The sequence below is a fragment of the Polypterus senegalus genome, chromosome 11, assembly GCF_016835505.1.
Source record: "Polypterus senegalus isolate Bchr_013 chromosome 11, ASM1683550v1, whole genome shotgun sequence".
Lineage (NCBI taxonomy): Eukaryota > Metazoa > Chordata > Cladistia > Polypteriformes > Polypteridae > Polypterus > Polypterus senegalus.
Window position 1 is genome coordinate 68,812,178 of NC_053164.1, and position 19,392 is coordinate 68,831,569.

Genomic DNA, 19,392 nt, shown 5'->3' on the forward strand with positions numbered 1-19,392 from the left:
AATTCATTTAATGCAGCAACAAGGAATGAAGAACGCAGTTGTTGGACCTCACAGACAGAAGAGAAGCTTGTCTGTCTGATGTCTCCTGTTTTATGTACCACAACAGAATGGAAAAAGACAAAAAAGACTGCAGATGAACTCACTGTACCAGTTTAACCCTTCAAACAGCACTGGCTCTGTCAGGCAGCACTTTACTGGCTGTCATTAAAAAGGGTGAGCCCACCTGTGCTGGAGGCACACAGTCGGTAAATGTGACGTCAGAATTGATTTTCAGTCACGAAAACATGAAAACAGACATTGGTATGGCAGTGAAATAAATGAGTGACTGCAGTTAGCAAATCTGACATACCACACAACTAAAAGCCACGTAATGTGACGTCAGCTTCATGTGACACACTTTCTTCAGTTACAGATCTATAGACAATCCCAGCCTTCTTTAGAGGTAATAATGTCTGGAGGGGTTTAACGCTTTTCAGACTAAAGGGGGGTTTTCACCCGCTGGCATCATTCGATCTCATTAACGCTCCTTTTTCCTTTGCTGTGCAGTCACTAAGGTCAGGGGAAGCTGTGCCCACCACATTATCAGATTGTAAATTGTGTAGAATCCCAATGAGCCCCCTGCTTTCGCTTACCCCCCCAATTCTGACATTGAGCTTCCTGTGCTGTCACACTATGAGGGTCTGATTTCACTCCCTTATCACAGCTGAGTCATTAATAACGCAGGCCAGCAACTCTTAACTCTGTGAGTGAGAAACAAATCTGGTTATGAAGTCGTTTTTAATCAAATGAGTGAGATGAACAGAGTTACTCCAGTTCTCCAGATTCACTTGTCACCACGTCTTTATTTGTTAAATGCTGTCACATTTACAGTGACATTCTCACTCAGATGTGTTAATCAACATGTAGCACATCACCACCCTGCAACGCCATGATTTGTGGTTACAGCGTCAAACTTACGCCTTCCTTACCTGAAAAATCTCAGGAATATTAACAGTACTAAAAAAGAAAAATCATATATACATGTATGTGATCAGAATAAACTCTATGATCTTAGCAATATTTCAAATATTACAAACATACATTCTGTATCTACAGTGAAAATATGAACAAGTTTAAACTGCAGCCATCTGTTGTTTCAGAGGTAGTCGTTCTTTCTTCCTCCATTCATGTCCTTTACATTTTCTATCCAAACTTTAATGGCTGCCTCAACCCGAGCGGATGCTGCTTTGGTGTGTTTCTGTATTGTAAGCAAAAAGGAAAGTCAAACCATGTGATATAATTTAGAAATGCTCATCTATGCCCCTTTGAACATCTTTTATGTAATAGTTTGTTAGACCTGCAGTAGGTTTATATTGGCCGGATTTCTGATAAAGTCCGTTCTGTGGCATTGTCGTCTACATGTGGTGTTCATTGAAGAGACGAGTGTTTTTGTCAAACTGCGCAGGAGTCGTCCGTGTTACTCGCCTTTCACTGATTTGCACAACCCGAGTGTCCATAAAGGATTTCTTCTGTTCAGATCCCTTACAACAAATCCTGCTGTGCAACCTTCTTGGTTCGCAGGCACTTCAGAATCCTTCTAGTTGTGGAGTTGACGTCTGCTCCTCTCAGCAATGGCAGGTATTTGGCCTACAGATAGGAAGGAAAACACAACTTACTTGTTTATGTCATTTGTACAAAATGATAAAAATTGTGGGTGACAGTTTAGACATTGTGAGACCACTCTGGTCCTTCAGATTTTCTTCTGTTTCCTCAGGGTCAGGCCGTGTCTAATGGTGAGGCGATGTGTTCGAGGGGGCAGTAGCAGCAGCAAGCGATTGATTTCCACCTTTTTACTCCTACCTCTTCTTTTAAACGCTCTGAAGTGGTGAGGATGTAGCACTCCATAGCTGTTAAGTAGAACGTGTCACGCAGTGTAAAAACAGGCTCACAGTCACAACATCATCAGGATTACTGTTGGGTGCAAATGCAGAACATTAAGGGTCCTGGCTTGAGTGCATTTCACGGTGATGGTATAAGAGTCGGGGCTCTGAGGCAGAACAGTGAGAGGTGAAAACATTCAAGATTTCTTCAAAATGTGCTGAAAATAGTTAATACAAAAATAAACATCCTTCCATCGTCAATATGTAATATTATGCCTAATAGACCTGTTGGTCAATATGTCCTTTGCACTAAGCCCAAAGATCCCACCAGTGAGACTTGAGTGAAGGCCGAGATAAAACCCCAACAATTTAATATTCCTGTTAATGTGTGAAGCAGTGGAGTTGTTGTCTGAATAAGATTAGCAGGTACTTTGTGTGAAGTTCTGTGAATCCTCACAGCCCCAGTCCTGCCTCCAAGACCTCCATGTTACCCACAGACTCTCTGAACTCCCTCCAGCTGCTCAGCTGTTACTCGATCCTCTCACCAGCACATCAGGTCCCTTTAAAGCAGGCTGCTGTTGGCACTGCTGGCACTGGAAACACCACAACCCCGAGCACCACTGATTGCTGAGACCCAGGGAGGCACAGGCACTGCACAATATTGACTTTTTACGAGCTGCGCACAAATGTGCTTTAGTTGCTGCATGTTTGCTGAAGTGGATTTGTTGAAAAGCTTCTGATGTGCCACTCGTATGATGATGACGTACTTGTACCACGTGTACAGCGTCCGTGCCTTGCGAGTGCATCCCTGAATTTGATGCAAACTCGAACAAGACTTGACACCGAATAGATCAGGGGTTCTCTACCTTTTGTCTTGGCATATCACCCTCCAGGAACTGAAATGTTCCAAAGTGCCACCATTTTGTTCTGGTCTTGAATTGTTTCATACTGAACTGTTATTTGGTAAAACTAAAGGTGATAGTTCTTTGACTGTCCAAACTATCGTATGTAGAGGCTTTAACAAGTTTTTCTGTATGAGTGTGTCATTTAATTTTTCTTATGCATGCCCAATGTTTTTTAATTCATTATTTTTTAATGTAACGTGGCACGGTGGCGCAGTGGTAGCGCTGCTGCCTCGCAGTAAGGAGACCCGGGTTCGCTTCCCAGGTCCTCCCTGTGTGGAGTTTGCATGTTCTTCCCGTGTCTGCGTGGGTTTCCTCCCACAGTCCAAAGACATGCAGGTTAGGAGCATTGGCGATTCTAAATTGTCCCGTGTGTGTGCTTGGTGTGTGCCCTGCGGTGGGCTGGCACCCTGCCCGGGGTTTGTTCCTGCCTTGCGCCCTGAGCTGGCTGGGATTGGCTCCAGCAGACCCCTGACCCTGTTAGGATTCAGCAGGTTGGAGAATGACTGACTGATTATTTTTTAATGTGTGAACAATATTGTGGTCTGATATGGAATAAAAATGTGAAAGTCTTAAATTGACACACTTTTATTTTACAAACAGTAAAGAGCTTGAATTTCATGTGATGGAGTGAGGGGGATCACCAGGTTTATTGAGAATAACGTGATCATCAAGATTTACCTTAACATGTGCACACACTAAATGTGTTCACTTATAGTTTATATTCCTTAACTGAAAAATAAATACTGCTTATAATCAATATTAAAATACATCAAACCTTGTTGTTGCCACATGAATAAGTAAATGTCAGACTAATTTGGAATATTTTAATGTACACAAACTCTTTAAAGCTGTTTAGTTAAGAAGCAGCCTTGTCAGAATGTCACTCGGCCTGTTTTGAGACGAGGCGTGGAGTGGACATCAGGCGCTGATTAACACAACGGGCAGATTTAATCCACAAGGGAAATGAATTCAGAGTTCAGATGCCACATACCTGCTGTATTCATTTTCCAAAACCTTTCATTCCTTTTTTAGATTTTTCTCAAATTTACGGCTACGTTTGTGAAATGAGAATTCCCGTCACCCAGCCTTTGCTCCGCTGCTTTCGAGTTGCCTCATATAAAGTGATCAGACTTTGCTGTTGCTTTTTCTTGAGTATTAATGCAGAATTAGGCCCTGAATCGGACAGACTGTTAGTGCAGACGCACTTCGCCTTCTTCCCTTTCGTGTGTGCTTTAGTTAAACTGTAGCCATATTTATAACAAACCGAGGATAAACACAAAGCTTCCGTTCTTTTTCATTCAGCCCTGCTGTGAAATTAAAGCCTTGGATCCGTTTCTTGACTTGCAAGTGCGTCTCCGTCTTTGTCTTTAGTGCATTTGGGTACACAAGTGCTGACGGCACCCAGCTTTTAATTATATGTTCCCTGTGCTCGCATAGCAGCCACCAATTCTTAACGTACAGCAGGTTTAGTGCGGCTGAATGGATCCAGCAGACTTACGTGAAATGACTTTGATGTGATCAAAATAAACAGAAATAAAATAAAATGACTATACATACGAGAGACAGTTCGCACAACACACAAAAGACCAAATAAAACGGTCCACCATTTCTGATCATTCTGAAATCAGAACTAACTTGAATCATATCAAACTTATAGAAGTGCAAAAGAAGTGTGGCTGTTGATTCCGGAGACTTTGTGTCAGGTCCGTGTCGTGAACAGTGCCGTGCTTTTGAGGCTGAGCAGCGAGTGCTTTGCCGAGTTCAGAGGGAGTTCGTGCTAACAGAACCCGCGCATGCGTCGTGGTGTCTTCTTCCTTCGCCGGTTAAGTTTGCGCCAGACGCCAATGTGCAGTTTAACTTTACCAGTTTCTTTGTTGCTCGCTTCCTTTTTCTCTTTTTCCCTTAAAAAAAAAGTCAAGTCATGGGAAACATTCTAACAGTAAAGTGTCGTCCCGTTCATTACCCGCATGGGGCAGCATCAAGGAATACCTCGAGAGTGCAGGGACCTTGAAGCTGTCAGGAGGATTGACTTGGCTTCCCATTTGTTGCCTGGATGGCGATGGCGCCTCCAAACTGTCAGAAGAACTGCTTTGGTTCCTGCAGTGGCAGACGTCCCGCCTGAAGCAGCGGCCCATGTTGGTCAGACCCACAAAACGTCACACCTGAGCCCACACAACACAACATTAAAAAACAATCAAATGCCAACAACACGCGATTTAGCAAAGCAGGCAAATACGGAATAAACAAAAGGCCAATCTGAGGTGTGCGAGCTGCTTGAATATCCACATTTATACTCCAAGTGTTAATCCTGTATAAACGGTAGGCTTTACTTCCAGCACGACTTGCACTAAGCGTTGAAAGTTTATTTGCAAAGACCACACATTCAAAGTTTCCAGCTAAAGCCAACACTTTCAAGGCGTAGTACACTTTGTCATTTAAAATGTGCGATTGTGTCATTTAATTGTATAATAGTGTGGTTGAAAGTAAATGTTTGTTCTGCTGATGACCGATTGGTATGTTAAGTAATAGTGCAGTAATGTAAAAAAATGAAATGCAAAAGAAGGAATCAAAATTTTTCTTGCCACCTTTTCCGTGACTAAAAGCCATTTCATTTTTTATGGTTGCTTAGGTATTCTCCTGCTCTCTTACTGGATCACTTCATCTAACAGAAATAACATTCAGGATAGTAAAGTTCTGTTAAGACCGAGCTTAGCAATGTGTGAATTCTCTTTAGGCACCTAAAATATGAAATCACTGTCTTTGGGCTGAATGTCTTGGTCCCCTGTGGTCACAGTGTGCGATAGACTCATCGTGTTTAGGTGACATAGTTCTCTCTAAGGGGGCCAATATGTGCTTTGTGAAGTGGGCCCACCTACAGAAAGCTTCAGGTGGGCCTGCACAAGTGGTTTTTTGGTAGGCAACCCTAGCCTACTCTACGCAAAGGAAGCCCCAAGTGGGCCCACGGAGGCATGTATGCTGGGGTCCTGGTAAGCAGGCGCTGTGACACACCAGCCAGTGAGTGTGCCCACCTTTTGGCTCACGTCTGTGTCTGTGGGTCCATCTGATCAAAAACAGCCAATCACGACAGCCGACAACCGCACAGTCAGACTCGTTACTTCCTGAGCCGGCACTGACTGGTCACCTGCTGTGTCACTTCCAGGGCACAACACCCCCCTAACCTTCTTGGAAAGGCTCCACGTGTCTGGTGTGGGGAACATCAAGCAGTGAGCAAGTGCAGATGAGTGTCTGTCTTTACCCTTCGCACATTCAGCCACTTTCCATTTTTGAAAGTTGTTTAAACTACTTGTGTGCCACTTTGAAATCCTTCAAATTCTTATGATTGTTGTTTTTGACACAATAATATAAAAAAAGGATTACAGTTTGCTAAAATATAAAATGTGTGTGACAAACTGAAATTACTCTTTCACTCACATTAAACGTTTTAGCAGGTGTAGTAACAGCGAAGTGTCCACAGGAGGGCAGCAGCGCCCATCTTGTCTGCACTAAAGCAGCAGCGGAAACTCACTGAAGTATCGGGGGTGCAGGCAGCGGGAGGTCAGCGCGTCATCTTCATCTCTGCAGTTAAATGATCGCTGGGACAAGAGCGGCGTCGAGCAGAACGTCTGTTATACAAAATCATCAACTCTCCTGAAATATCTTGTTTAGCTGGAAAATGTTTAAAATGAATTATGAGTTTTGCCTTTATGAAAACGCCTCAGAAGGGACTGTAGTTGAATGGTGACCCACAAAACGTGATTGAATTCCAAATGAAAATAAACCTTCATTTTTGGAATAGTGCTCAGTATCATAATTATTAAAAATGACACCTTTCTTCTTAAATCCTCAAAGGATATAGGAAATAAATTCTTTATTCCCAGCCTTACATAAAAAGACCACCAATAAGTGTCACTATGAAACCCGTCACCAGGTTGTAAACGTAAAGACAAGTCGACAGGCCAGTAGAATATTCAGACTGAATTTGCTTTGTCGCCACTCATTTATCACAATAAACTAAAAGCTTTCAGCTTACCGACTGTGTAGCCTGCAGTCTAATCATTCTGTCTTGTGGCAAACTTCAAAATGAAATGACCACCGTCAAGGGTTACAACAACATTCTCTTCAGTCGATATTATTGAAAGTCCACATGGCCTCTGCTGAGACAGGGATGTCTGGAAAGAATTTTATTATTAATTTTGAATTAGAAAAACTGTGTTTTCCATGCAACATTCGAAAATTATAAAATTCATATTCACAAAAATAAATGCCTCGTCAGAAATATACGCAGCACTCAAATACAGAGAATCTTTGAGCCAGTAAATAACTTTATGTCTTGTAGCAGCTCTCCAGAATATCAAATGTTCCAGATTTGAACAATTTAAATGTAAGATGGATAACAACCCAAGTTTAATTTTTTTTTTTATCCAGAAAAAGACTTACCTTAAAACCAGAAGACACTTAGATTTGGGGGTCACTGGTATTAAGTATTTACATTTATTTAGGGTGTTGTGTGAAAACCAATTATTCACACGTAATGAGTAGAGGTGCCAGGTGGGCATGATACCCCTACATTTAGAAATTCCTGACACGTGTGTGCCCAAAACAATGTAAAGTGCATATGTTAGGAGCTGTTATTTTCTCAATATTTATTTTCTTGATTTTATAACCTGTTAAGCAATGCCTTATGAATCACTTTAAACATTAATGTCACACAAATTGCTACTTTTTACAAGTTTTTTTTAACCAAAAGATGAGAAAGGGAAATAAACGGCGCATCTTAATGAATGGTGTGCTCTAATAAACAATGCAGGGAAATTATTGTGAGAGAAATAAACAGCACAGCATCTGTGCGCATGAGTACAGTAACTCTCGGTGTGTTTGGTTATGTTTTATGTTGAAGGTTACATCATTGCAAGTCATATTTAATATTGTCATAAATATTATTTTAATTCACCTAAGGGTGGGCCCCGGGGTGGTTGTCCAGGTCGCTCCCCAGAAAAGATGTCCCTGTGTGGTCCACTAGTGCAGCATTCAGTAAGAAAAACGTCAAGCTCTGCCCTTCTACTCCACATTGCCGCTTTTCTGTCTTTCTTCTGAATTTGGTCCTCCTGGAGCTCCTCTGCTGTCCCTGCCGCCATCACTGTCTCCATCTTGTAGGTGGCCCCAGCAGTCACCCTGCACTGCACTTAGGCTGCCATCTGCAGTGCCCACATTGTGCCATGGCCTTCTGTGCTGACTCTGGTGGCCATTCACACTGAGCCTGCTGTCACTGTCACTTGCTCTCTGCCCACATTCACTCTTTTCTAGATGTTGAGTTGGTCATTCAAAGTTGTTGTCTGCTTTGTTTCCTGTTGCTCATCCAGCCATCTTGTGCCCAGTGCAGATAAAGCAGAAGCTGACAAAGGCAGAAATAAGATTAACATGAACTCTAAATATCCAAAGATGAACCAAATCACTTTATACAGTCGCTAAACGACTTTGTTACCTGCTGCTTTTCATCTTAAAGTGTGACTTTAAAACAAAAAAACAAATTCAAGTGAAGTGGTGTGAGTTGGAGATCAGGAGTCAGCGAGGTGTGTGTAGCGAGACTCTGGAAACTCGAGTGCCTTCTCACCGATCACAATTCACTCACGAGTATCCATATAGCGCCTTTCACTTTGCTCCCTGTGGTGAGAGGTTGCAGTTGATGCTCTTCACCTTACCTGCCATTAAAACTGCTGACTTCACTCTGCAGGTCCAGCGCTACCCCAGTTTTATTCAGCCGGTGAGTCGGCCTCAGTCATTGTGATCTATACTAATAAAAGGCAAAGCCCTCACTCACTCACTCACTCACTCACTCACTCACTCACTGACTCACTCACTCACTGACTCATCACTAATTCTCCAACTTCCCGTGTGGGTGGAAGGCTGAAATTTGGCAGGTTCATTCCTTACAGCTTCCTTACAAAAGTTGGGCAGGTTTTATATCGAAATTCTACGCGTAATGGTCATAACTGGAAGCAGTTTTTCCCATTTACTGTAATGGAGATGAGCTTCAACGCCGGGGGGGCGGAGTTTCGTGTGACATCATCACGCCTCCCACGTAATCACGCAGTACATAGAAAACCAGGAAGACCTCAAAAAGCGCTGAAGAAAATATGCATTATATAATTGAGAAGGCAGCGAAACAATAAGAAGCGAGCGAAAGTGACATATACAACCATATTCATGAGTTCTGCTACTGAAACAAAGCACGATGTAAACCTACACTTTAAATTAAGTTCATAGACAGGCTGCCGCTGGCGTTTGTAATTTAGTGCCTGCCCATATAAGGCCGTCCGTCAGCGGCAATCCAATAGCAAACTGCCACTAAATATTCACGGGTTAAGGACTGTGCTTATGGAGAGGAAGATGAGATGGTCAGGGTGGTGTTTGACACAAACTCAGCGAAACTGCGAGAGAAAGTTTTAAGTGCCAGGACTAAGGTAACATTAAATACAGCCATGGACATAGCAGGAGATGGCACCAGCACAGCTGGGAACCTTCGATGCATGTACACCGAGCGGCTCACGTGAACTGACGCAGTGCACAGATAAAAAGCAACAGTTCCAAAGAGCTGAACAAAACCGAATTACACAATTGAAAAGGCAGCAAAAATATGAAGCGTCTCATACATACAAGCATATTCATAAATCCAACTACTGCGGAAACAAAGCACACGTTGGAAAAGTCAATGTCCCGCTAAAGGAAGACAGTGTGAAAAAAACCCGTGCATGCAGTGTGTCAGGTCTCAGATAAAGAAGAAGACGAGCTGTTTATTGATGCAGTAAGAAACGAATCGATGAATGAAACCTGTCATCTTTACAACGATTGACAAACACGGAATGTAACTTGAACACAACACATCCTACAAATACGAACCTGATTGAAAGAAATAATGATAATCAAATCCTTGATGACAGCAACACTCAGTAACACTCACAAAACAAATACTGTATATTGACAGTCATGTTACGTTATTTTTAAAATGTTCCCTTTTCTTTTCTAGCTTTTTTAACACACTACTTCTCCGCTGCGATACGCGGTATATATATATATATGTATATATATATAACCCGATCTACATACTCGAATAATGGATACTTTATTCACCATCAGTGATTGTTTTGGTAAAGCCATACTCAGTGTATTCATTAGATGAACGGTAAAAAAGTAAGAGCGAGGGGAGGATGACTTATTGAGGCATGCAGGCTGTAGTGCTGCGTCAACTCTATCTGAATTGCGCGATCACATTTGAAAAATATATCTTTTCAAGTTCTATTTAGTCCATATGTGTCAAACTCAAGGGCTCGGGCCACATCCGCCCGGCGTAATTATATCCGCCCGAGATCATTTTATATACTGTATTATTGTTATTAAAGCCCGGTATATGAAGCGCTGGTAACACAATAAACTACAGATCCCATAATGCAGCGCTTCAGCTGCCTTGCCAACACTTACCGTTAATCAAGTCTACCTTAAGATGCTGCAAGTTATTTCGAAGCTAGCTCACACGATGCTGAAGAGAAAAGTTGATTCTGAAAATAGAGCCTTTAAAAACCGATGGGAGGCTGAGTATATGTTTACTGAACCCGTGTGTCTCATTTGTGGAGCTAATGTGGCTGTAATTACAGAATTTAATCTAAGACGGCACTATAAAACAAAACATCAGGGTAACCTGAAAGACCTGAATGCAATGCAGAAGATACAGAAAGCAGAAGAATTAAATAAGAATCTGACACTTCAGCGGACGTTTTTACCCGTGCACAATCACAAAGTGATTTCAATTGAGACTGCTTTTATGGGAGACACAACCACTTGCCCCACTTTCCCTATTACCAAGTAATGTTAAACCAAGTCGTCACTACGGTGTTCCCAAATCGCACTTTGCTGATAAACTGAGCGCACTGAGTTTGCACGGCGCTTTGGTGACTTTGAACAAAAAAGTCCGTCTACATGCGGCTCGAACCTTGTGCATGTTTGGTAGCACATATCTGTGTGAGAAGCTCTTCTCAGTGATAAAGACTAACAAAACAGCACACAGGAGTCGCCTCACTGATGAGCACCTGCAATCCATCCTGAGAATCTCCACAACACAGAACCTCACAGCAAACAGAAACGAACTTGTGGCCAAAAAGATGCCAGGCGTCCAGCTCTAAAATGACATATGAGCAAAGACAACTGAATGATTTGATTTGTTATTGCTGAAAGGAACACATTTTATTTATATTTCCAGGTTTTGTTATGCAGCATGTTCATATTTGAATTTGTATAATTTTGACAGGATATATTTTTATGGAGAGCAAAATATTATAAGTTGTTTAAGGTTTGAGTTGATTTATTCAGGAATAATATTCCTGTCTGTTTTTACCATTCCTACCAAAGATATTTCTGTCGACTAAATAAAAATTCCTTCTATTTAAAATTTAAATAGAACTTGAACAAATACGATAGTTCATAATATCCACGCAGACTTGCACGTAAGAGCGGTGTCATCCGTTTTAACAAACAGCGTATTGCACTGATCTGAAATAGCTGTGTGTGTATATATGTAGATATGTATGTATATGTATATATATGTTTATATATGTGTGTGTGTATGTATGTATATATATATGTATTTGTGTGTATATATGTGTGTGTATGTATGTATGTGTGTATGTATTTATGTGTGTGTGTATATGTATGTGTATATATGTAGATATATATATATATGTATATATGTGTATATGTATAGATATGTATATATATATGTTTGTGTGTGTGTGTGTAAATATATATATATATATATGACAACAACACTGATCACTCACAACAGTGACAAAACAATAACATTGACAATCATGTTACGTTATTTTCAAAATGTTTCCTTTTCTTTTCATTGCTTCTTTAACACACTACTTCCACTGCGAAAGCTGGTATTTTGCTAGTCAGATAATAAAGTCAAAGCTCCTCAGTTGCAGTTATAGAGCTGGAGGCTTGAAGTGAGCTGCATGTGCACAACGTACTGATCTGAAAGCCCACTCTGTGACCTCTGACCTGACACGTTGACCGTTTTCTGTTCATTTCTGGCTGTCTGTTGGTGTTGCTGCAATGCTTTGTAAAATAAAGTGAAGGGTTGACGTCAGCTTATCAGTGCAACCAAATATGAAAGTAAAGGTGAAAAGTATTAAGGGAGGCAGTTTAGATTGGCGTACTTCACTCACTTTTCAATATTCCTCTTTTCTTTCTGTACCCAGAGGTCACTTTATTCCTCACACCCACCTTTTAGCAGGTTTGTCCTCCATGAACCCCGAGAACAACTTGAATTTAATTGTAGCATTGACTAAAGTGTGGCACAAGGACGTCGACAGTTGCGGACTCGGTGTGTCCCATAATTGTTGAACAGTAGCCTGGAGTTTTATTCTGCTGTTAAGTTCCATCCACAGATGAGGACACGTCTGACACGGTGGGGGGCACCGGACTGGCAGTGACGTTCAGATATCTGGCTGCTCAAACACTCCATTCCTCGTATCAACTGCCTGAGTGTCTGCCATGAAAGCAGATTGTACCCAAGTGTCACTGTCACCACCAGAATGCAATGCTGACACGCTGCTGGATGGCCCTGTGGTCTCACGGGGGGTTTGTCACATCGTAGTCCTCCCGTCACCTTAGATGAACGTGAGCTGCTGTTTATTAAACCATTGCCCTTTTTCTGTCCTGACTGTGACACTTGTATTGAGTCACATACTGCGGTTGCTCTTTGCTGTCTTCCTCTGACGGGATGTCCAGTCTGTCCGGTAGCTGTAGCCCACCTGTGACGAGGTACGACACGTTATGATGTGCCCTCTTCGAATCCCACTGCTTCACTGAGCTCTTAGGTGATGGACTGTCACTGTCATTTACTTTGTGCAAGTCATGTCTGCCTCCTCTGTCGGCCCATTTTATTAGCAGGCTGATTTATGATGACAAGACCACCTGTGGCTACATATTTTTGGGGGCAGTCCAACTCCATTTGTGGTTCCACTTTAGTCCCATTCTCCCTCCCGATTCTAACCCAGCGGTTCTCTTTTATTTTTACTGTTTGCACCTTTGACTCGGTCACAGATTAGGCAGTCAGTGTGTGGCCCAGCCAGTGTAGTCAGGACTAGAAGATCGATGGCGACTGATGTAATTATCACTGCATGCTGTTCTTTACATTGTATGAAGATGATGAGCATTAAGGAGTAAATCAGCCACTATGATGATAGCCAGGGGTCTGTCCGGAGTCCTGGGGGGCTGCTGTGTCTGAAGCCTTTTCAGAACAGAAACCAAACTTAATCTAAGCTTAAATGTTGTCACAAAGGGGGCTCCTCACCTCATTCTTCTTCTTGTTTTCTGCTTCTGAACTTCAAACTCCGTAAAATGCAGTAAAGACAGAGTGTGTTGAAGAATTTTACTTAGGAAAGCTGCAGCACGTAATTAGCCTGCCTCAAGAGCTCACAGACTGTATGGCTCTCAAAAGGTGGCCGTGTTAGCGAGTAGACATGGAGCACTGAGATACCTCATCTCACACACGAGATAAAGGACATCAAATGACCTGCTAGGACACATTTCTGTGCACCACAGTCATCATCAGATGTGTCAGATACACTTCACACTTGGGGCTTATTGGGGGTCTGCAGCGGCACACTGAAGCAGGTGAACACGTAGACCACCTCAATACAGGGAGGAACATCTGACTGGGGGTTCAGTTAGAATGAAAACTGGCAGCCCATGTTTACCTTCTTATATGTGGAGTGGTCTTAACGTGTGTCCTGACGTTGTTGGCCGTTAATCTCAGTTTGTATTTCTGTTTACAGGATGTCATCATATTTTTGAAATTGTGTTCAGCTATGTGAACAAGCTGTTGCTCTGCCTTCTATATGAACGTTGACACAAGCGATATTGTTTTTTGTTATTTTCTGAAAACACAAAAATTCATTGCTCGATTTTGCCCAAAATAAATAAATAGCAACTTCACCCATCATCCCCATCTTTCTCTGCCTCCTCTTAGCAGTATGGCTGTGTGCATTTCTAAGTGTGGGAGCATGTCTAAACGTGTGCCCAGTTCCTGTACCAGGGAGCGTGCAACTATTCTTTTATAGATAGACAGACAGATAGATAGATAGACAGATACTTTATTAATCCCAAGGGGAAATTCCTTTATATCAGCGGATTGTAAATATGGCAAGAACTGCTCCACGGTTCACTCCATTCATAACAAAGAAAAAAAAAAGACATTTGTGAACATTTTCTTGCTGGTTCACCAAAAACTGTGCATGGTGTGGCTGTCGAGAAAATAAAAAGAGCCCTCAACATTTGAATACGAAAGCAAATCAGTTGCAAAATATTACGACTCGCCACCTCACTCATCATCCAGACCTTCTAAATCCTGAATACGGTCATAGAAACCGGACAGACCCTGAGCATCAGTTGACTTCATGGGCACGTCTTTGGGGTGTAAAGGACACTGGAGTGCCTGGAGGAGAAATCTTTGGCAGACACAAGAAGAGTGAGCACCGTAAACTCCACACAGGGATTTGGCCCCAGGATTCAAACGTTGTTACCCGTAGCATAGAACGGCAATACTAACCACCATGCAACAGTCTAGATCTTTACTTATCAACCTGCGGTGTGTGAGAAGTTCAGGGGTGATGCGTGAGTGAACTTACACAACACAATATGTCAGGCCTGGCAGGGGGGAGTAAAGTCAGAGAGAAGGGGAGAGAGAAGTTGTTGCATTTGTACTTACACCTCAGAAAGCATAAAAATCCTGCTGTGTTTTCAAGGCCAAGAAGCTTTTATCAAATAGCACTTTAATCTGTTTATGGAATTGGTTCAGAAATACCTGCTTTGAGAGCACAGTCATGTGACCAGTCAGCTGTCAGTTGCCATGGTTTTAACTTCAGTGTCCTGTATTTGAATGAGGGACTTGACATGATGGCCTGATTAACCCCATCTCTCTAGCACCTCTCCTCTCCTTTCCTCCTAATGTCTCCCTCATACTCTGATGCAGTCTCAGAAGGTCTCGCCTGAAGAAGGGGCCTGAATTACCTTGAAAACTTAAAGCTTGCAAATTGGAATTTGTTCAGTTAAGCCAATCAAAGGGGTCATTTTGCTTGACTTCTCATTGCATCCGTAATGGCTAACAAGGTACAACACCTTACTAATGAATTCATAGGATAAATTTAAAGGCACACGTGCAAAAGTCATCTGTAATACTTTATTAAAAACCCCAAATATGATATAAAGCTAGATAAGGAAATGTTCAATTTAGATTTACAAATTCAAAAAAGTCAAAAAAGAAAAGAGGTGGTCATTTGAAACATTTAAATTCCTGGAGGTGGTACACCAAAAAAATTGGTTCAGAACCCCTGGTCTGGATTACAAGTAAATACAAATAAATGTGGTTTGATTTTCACAGAGACTTTTATTAAGCAGGTCAATGACATTTTTATTACTATATCTTTAACATAACATTGTGCAATAATTTTATTAGATACACCTGTCATGGGCTTGAGTTTCAGGGCAGGATCCCAAGAATGGTGCCTCTTGTTTAAAAATCCTTTTAACTCACTAAAGCAGTAAAAGGCCACTTCTCTTTCAAGGCACACAGGACTTAGTAGTTGGTTTTTTGACTAAATTATGGAATAGGATTAGAAATAAATATAAAAAACTCATTGGGGCTTAGAGAGTGTAGTGATATGACCCATGAGCTGTGAGCGGCAGTAGTTTTAAATTGTAGTGTCACATATTTGAATGAGGGCGGTGACATGATGGCTAAATTAATCATTTTTAATGCAGCGCCATTCACAGCCTGAGAAAGGAAAAGAAAGGCATGGATACGGTTTCTTGTTATTTTACACACTTTACGCAGATCCAAATTTTTATTTTGTATAGTTAACGGTGACTTTATTCCTCACTCCTACCATTTTAGCAGGTTTCTCCCCCATTAGCCCTGAGAATCATCTGAATTCACTGTAGCGTCAACTCAAGAAAGTGTGGCACAGGAACAATGACCCATGCCAGCTCCAGTTTGTCCTGTAAATGTTGTAAAGTACCATTGATCTTTATCCTGCTCTAAATCCCAGTCAAAGATGACAACATTTCTGATGTGGAGTGGGTCACCTACTGGAATCGATGTTCAGAAATCCATCCATTCAACCACTGCAGTCCTCATATCAAGTGACTGAACGTGTGCCGACTGCACAGAAGAACACGGCCACCACCAGCCTGCAGTGCTAACCTGCTGCTTGGAGATCTGGTCACAACCCAGTCCTGGCATCAGGTTCAATGGATAGGAGCTGCCTTTTATTAAAGCATGCTTCCATTTCTGTAGCATTTTCATCGAGCAGGTCACAGTGGTTGGTCTAATTTTGTTTTCACTGACAGAACAAAACTCTGCCAGGCCGCTGCAGCTCATGTGTGATAAGTGAGGACAAGTTGTGTGTTCTGATGTGTCCTTTTTAAATACCAGGGGTCTACTCCGCTCTTAGGTGGTGGACTATTGCCTGCCATTTACTTTGTAAAGTCACGTCAGCCTTCTTATTGGCCCCTCTATCAGTGGTCTGTTTGATGACAAGACTGTTGCCTGAATATTCTTGGTGGTGGAACATTTTCCATACGTTAAACTTGTGCAGGGTTACAGTTCTCAATTTCACACACACTCCAATTTTTACCAAGCTGCTCACTTTTAATTGTATTGTCTGTACTTTTGATGCTGTCACAGATTGGCCAGTCAGTTCTTTGGAGCCCGCCCCCAGTGGATGTAGCATTAGGAGGCAGACAGCGACTGATCGAGTTTACATTGACTATTAGTGACTGTCACCCACTGTTCACCGTTAGTGACGGCCACATGTCTGTCCTGAGTCCTGAAAGGCCGCTGTGTCTGTAGGCTTTCATAACAAATCTTTTTTTTTTTTTTAATCTGAGGCTAATTCTTGTCACACAGTGAGCTTCTCACTTCATTTATCTCCTTAATTTTCTGTTTTTGCACTCAGAATTTAAAAATGTGAGTTTCATTTTAATCACAGTTTTTATTTCTGTTTGTAGAATGTCTTTTTATTTTTTTAAATCTTGTTAAAATGTGTCAGTAAGTAAGGGTTGTGCCCCCCATGTGCAGTTTTACACAAATAATGTCATCTTTTGTTATTTCCCGTGGCCATAAGCTGTTCCTCCAGCCACCACAGCGTATGCAATAAACTGACTAATGGAGGAGAGGACACCAGAGGAGTGTGTCTGAAAACAGCGGGTTGGGGTCCTGGCGTCTAAACATACGTGGCTTACCATAAATGTGATGGCGTGGCTTGTATGTGACCTTCTACCTTTTCCAGGCTTCTTTCTGCACTCTTAACCTCCCATCTGTGAATCCTTGTCCATGTCCATTTTTCACTCACTGTAAACTTTCAGAATCTGCAGAATGGCTTCTTATTAAGCACAAGACTCCCTGAGTCACGCGGCTCGGTTTGTGTCACAAATGATGAGACACAGCAGCCCCGGATATCAGTGCCCAAAGGTCCATCACAGCTGGTATCTAAAAAGTTGCCAGTTCAAATCTTGTTAGTACCAGTAAAGGATCCTACTCGCTGTTAAGACTGTTAACCTGAAAATTGCTCCAGGGAGCTGCACAATGGCTAACTCTTATGAAAAGACAATTACTCCTTGGGATTAATAATGTGTGTGTATATATATATATATATATATATATCTATATATATATATATATATATATATATATATATATATTGTGGACGCTGGCTCGACACAGACAGACGGACAGCATATTTCACCCAACACACGCTTATTAAACTAATATTTACAGTTCACGCACACAAACCCCAGCCCAGCACCGATTCCCCAAGTCCAAGCCTCACAGTCTCTATGCCTTTCTCTCCTGGCGCCTCTAGTCCTCACTCCAGCTCCCTTCTCTTCCACCCGACTTCTGCTAATGCCTGGAGGGAGGCGGCCCCTAAATACAGCTCCCGGATGAGCACCAAGTGTTCCCGGCATTCCTCCCTTGGCCACGCCCCAGCGTGGCAGAAGTGCCGCTGTCCCCCGCAGCTCTCCGGGTGTCTCCCAAAGTCTTCCCCAGCACTTCCGCCACACCAGGAAGTGCTGGGCTCGGATATTTAGGCACTGGGGTGCCGCCTGGCGGTGGCCGCGGTCCCTACAGGGCTGGGCTTCCAAGGCCAGGCCCCAACATAACCAGGACAGACGCCCCTCTCAGTCTGGAGGAGGCACAAGCCCTCCTCCGTCCTACTGGCCCCGGCCGGGCTCCTGCCTCAGCCGGATGTGGCAGATGAGGGTCTGGAAGTGGGGCACGCCTGGCGGCTGGGGACCACAATATATATAAAAATTATTCTCTCAGTCTTATTACAAAATGACACAATAGATATATTCAAATTCATTTACCTTTTAAATTAAAACAATATAATTATTATTGACAAGCTCATTATTTGTCTCCCACTTTCCTGAACATGAGTATCAATTCTTGTTTTTCTCTGATCATGTTTTTATGTACCCGCTATATCCTAACTACAGAGTCACGGGGTCTGCTGGAGCCAATTACAGCCAGCACAGGGCAAGGCAGGAAACAAACCCGGCAGGGCACACACACCCACACACCAAGCACACACCAGGGACAATTTAGGATCGCCAATGCACCTAACCTGCATGTCTTTGGACTGTGGGAGGAAACCCATGCAGACACTGGAGAACATGCAAATTCCATGCAGGGATGACCTGGGAAATTAACCCGTGTCTCCTAACTGCGAGGCAGCAGCGCTACCACTGCACCACCATGCTGCCCTTGTTTGATATTGTGCATATTTTAAATGCATATAATATACAAGTTATTGACTGTTTTTCCCTTACCAGTTATGACATGTCTATAGAAAACTGAGATCAATAAGTAAAAGAAATAATAATGCTTAATCACATTGTACATATTTTAATGCGAGTCTTTGTTTCATGGTATATTTTTTCTTCATTTGGCTCCTTTCTAAGTTTGTTTCTCTGTGTTGTCATTGGTAGTACTGCCTTTCTAAAACACATTGTAGTATCTATCCTTTCATTTCTGTACCTGCTGTTCCCTTTGGTAGGGTAGGAGTCAACCCTGGAAAAATGGAAATCCATCACAGGTCAAACTGTTACAATTACACATGACCACACTCTTTTATTTCAAAGAAATCTTGAACCAGTAATTGCCCATCCTCACATTTCTTTGGGCTGTAGAAGGAAATTGGAGTGCCCAGAGAAAACCAACCCAGACATACAGAAAACATTTAAACTCCACAGAGAGGGGTTTTGACACATTGACCTCCATTTCACTGTGCACTTCAGTGTACTTCATTAATGTCAGATATGCTGGAGTTTCATTGTAAATGTTGAAAATATTTTTGAATTGAGGGAAACACTAAACTAATTGAACTCTATATAAAATACTGTATCAGTATAGCATATTTTGTACAGTAGTTTCCATGTGACAGAACTGTCAAGATAAGCATTTTGATTCAGAATCATTGTGCAAATGTCAGTAGAAAGAAGTAAATGCACATTGAGAAACAGCTTTTAAAGGTTTAGGAAAATTGAACTTTTCTACCTGTTATATTCTG

At 42.1% G+C, this 19,392-nt stretch overlaps 1 pseudogene; it reads left to right on the forward strand.

The window, feature by feature from the left end:
- LOC120538576 overlaps positions 1-19,392 on the forward strand; it is a 44,800-nt pseudogene that overhangs the window by 16,636 nt on the left and 8,772 nt on the right.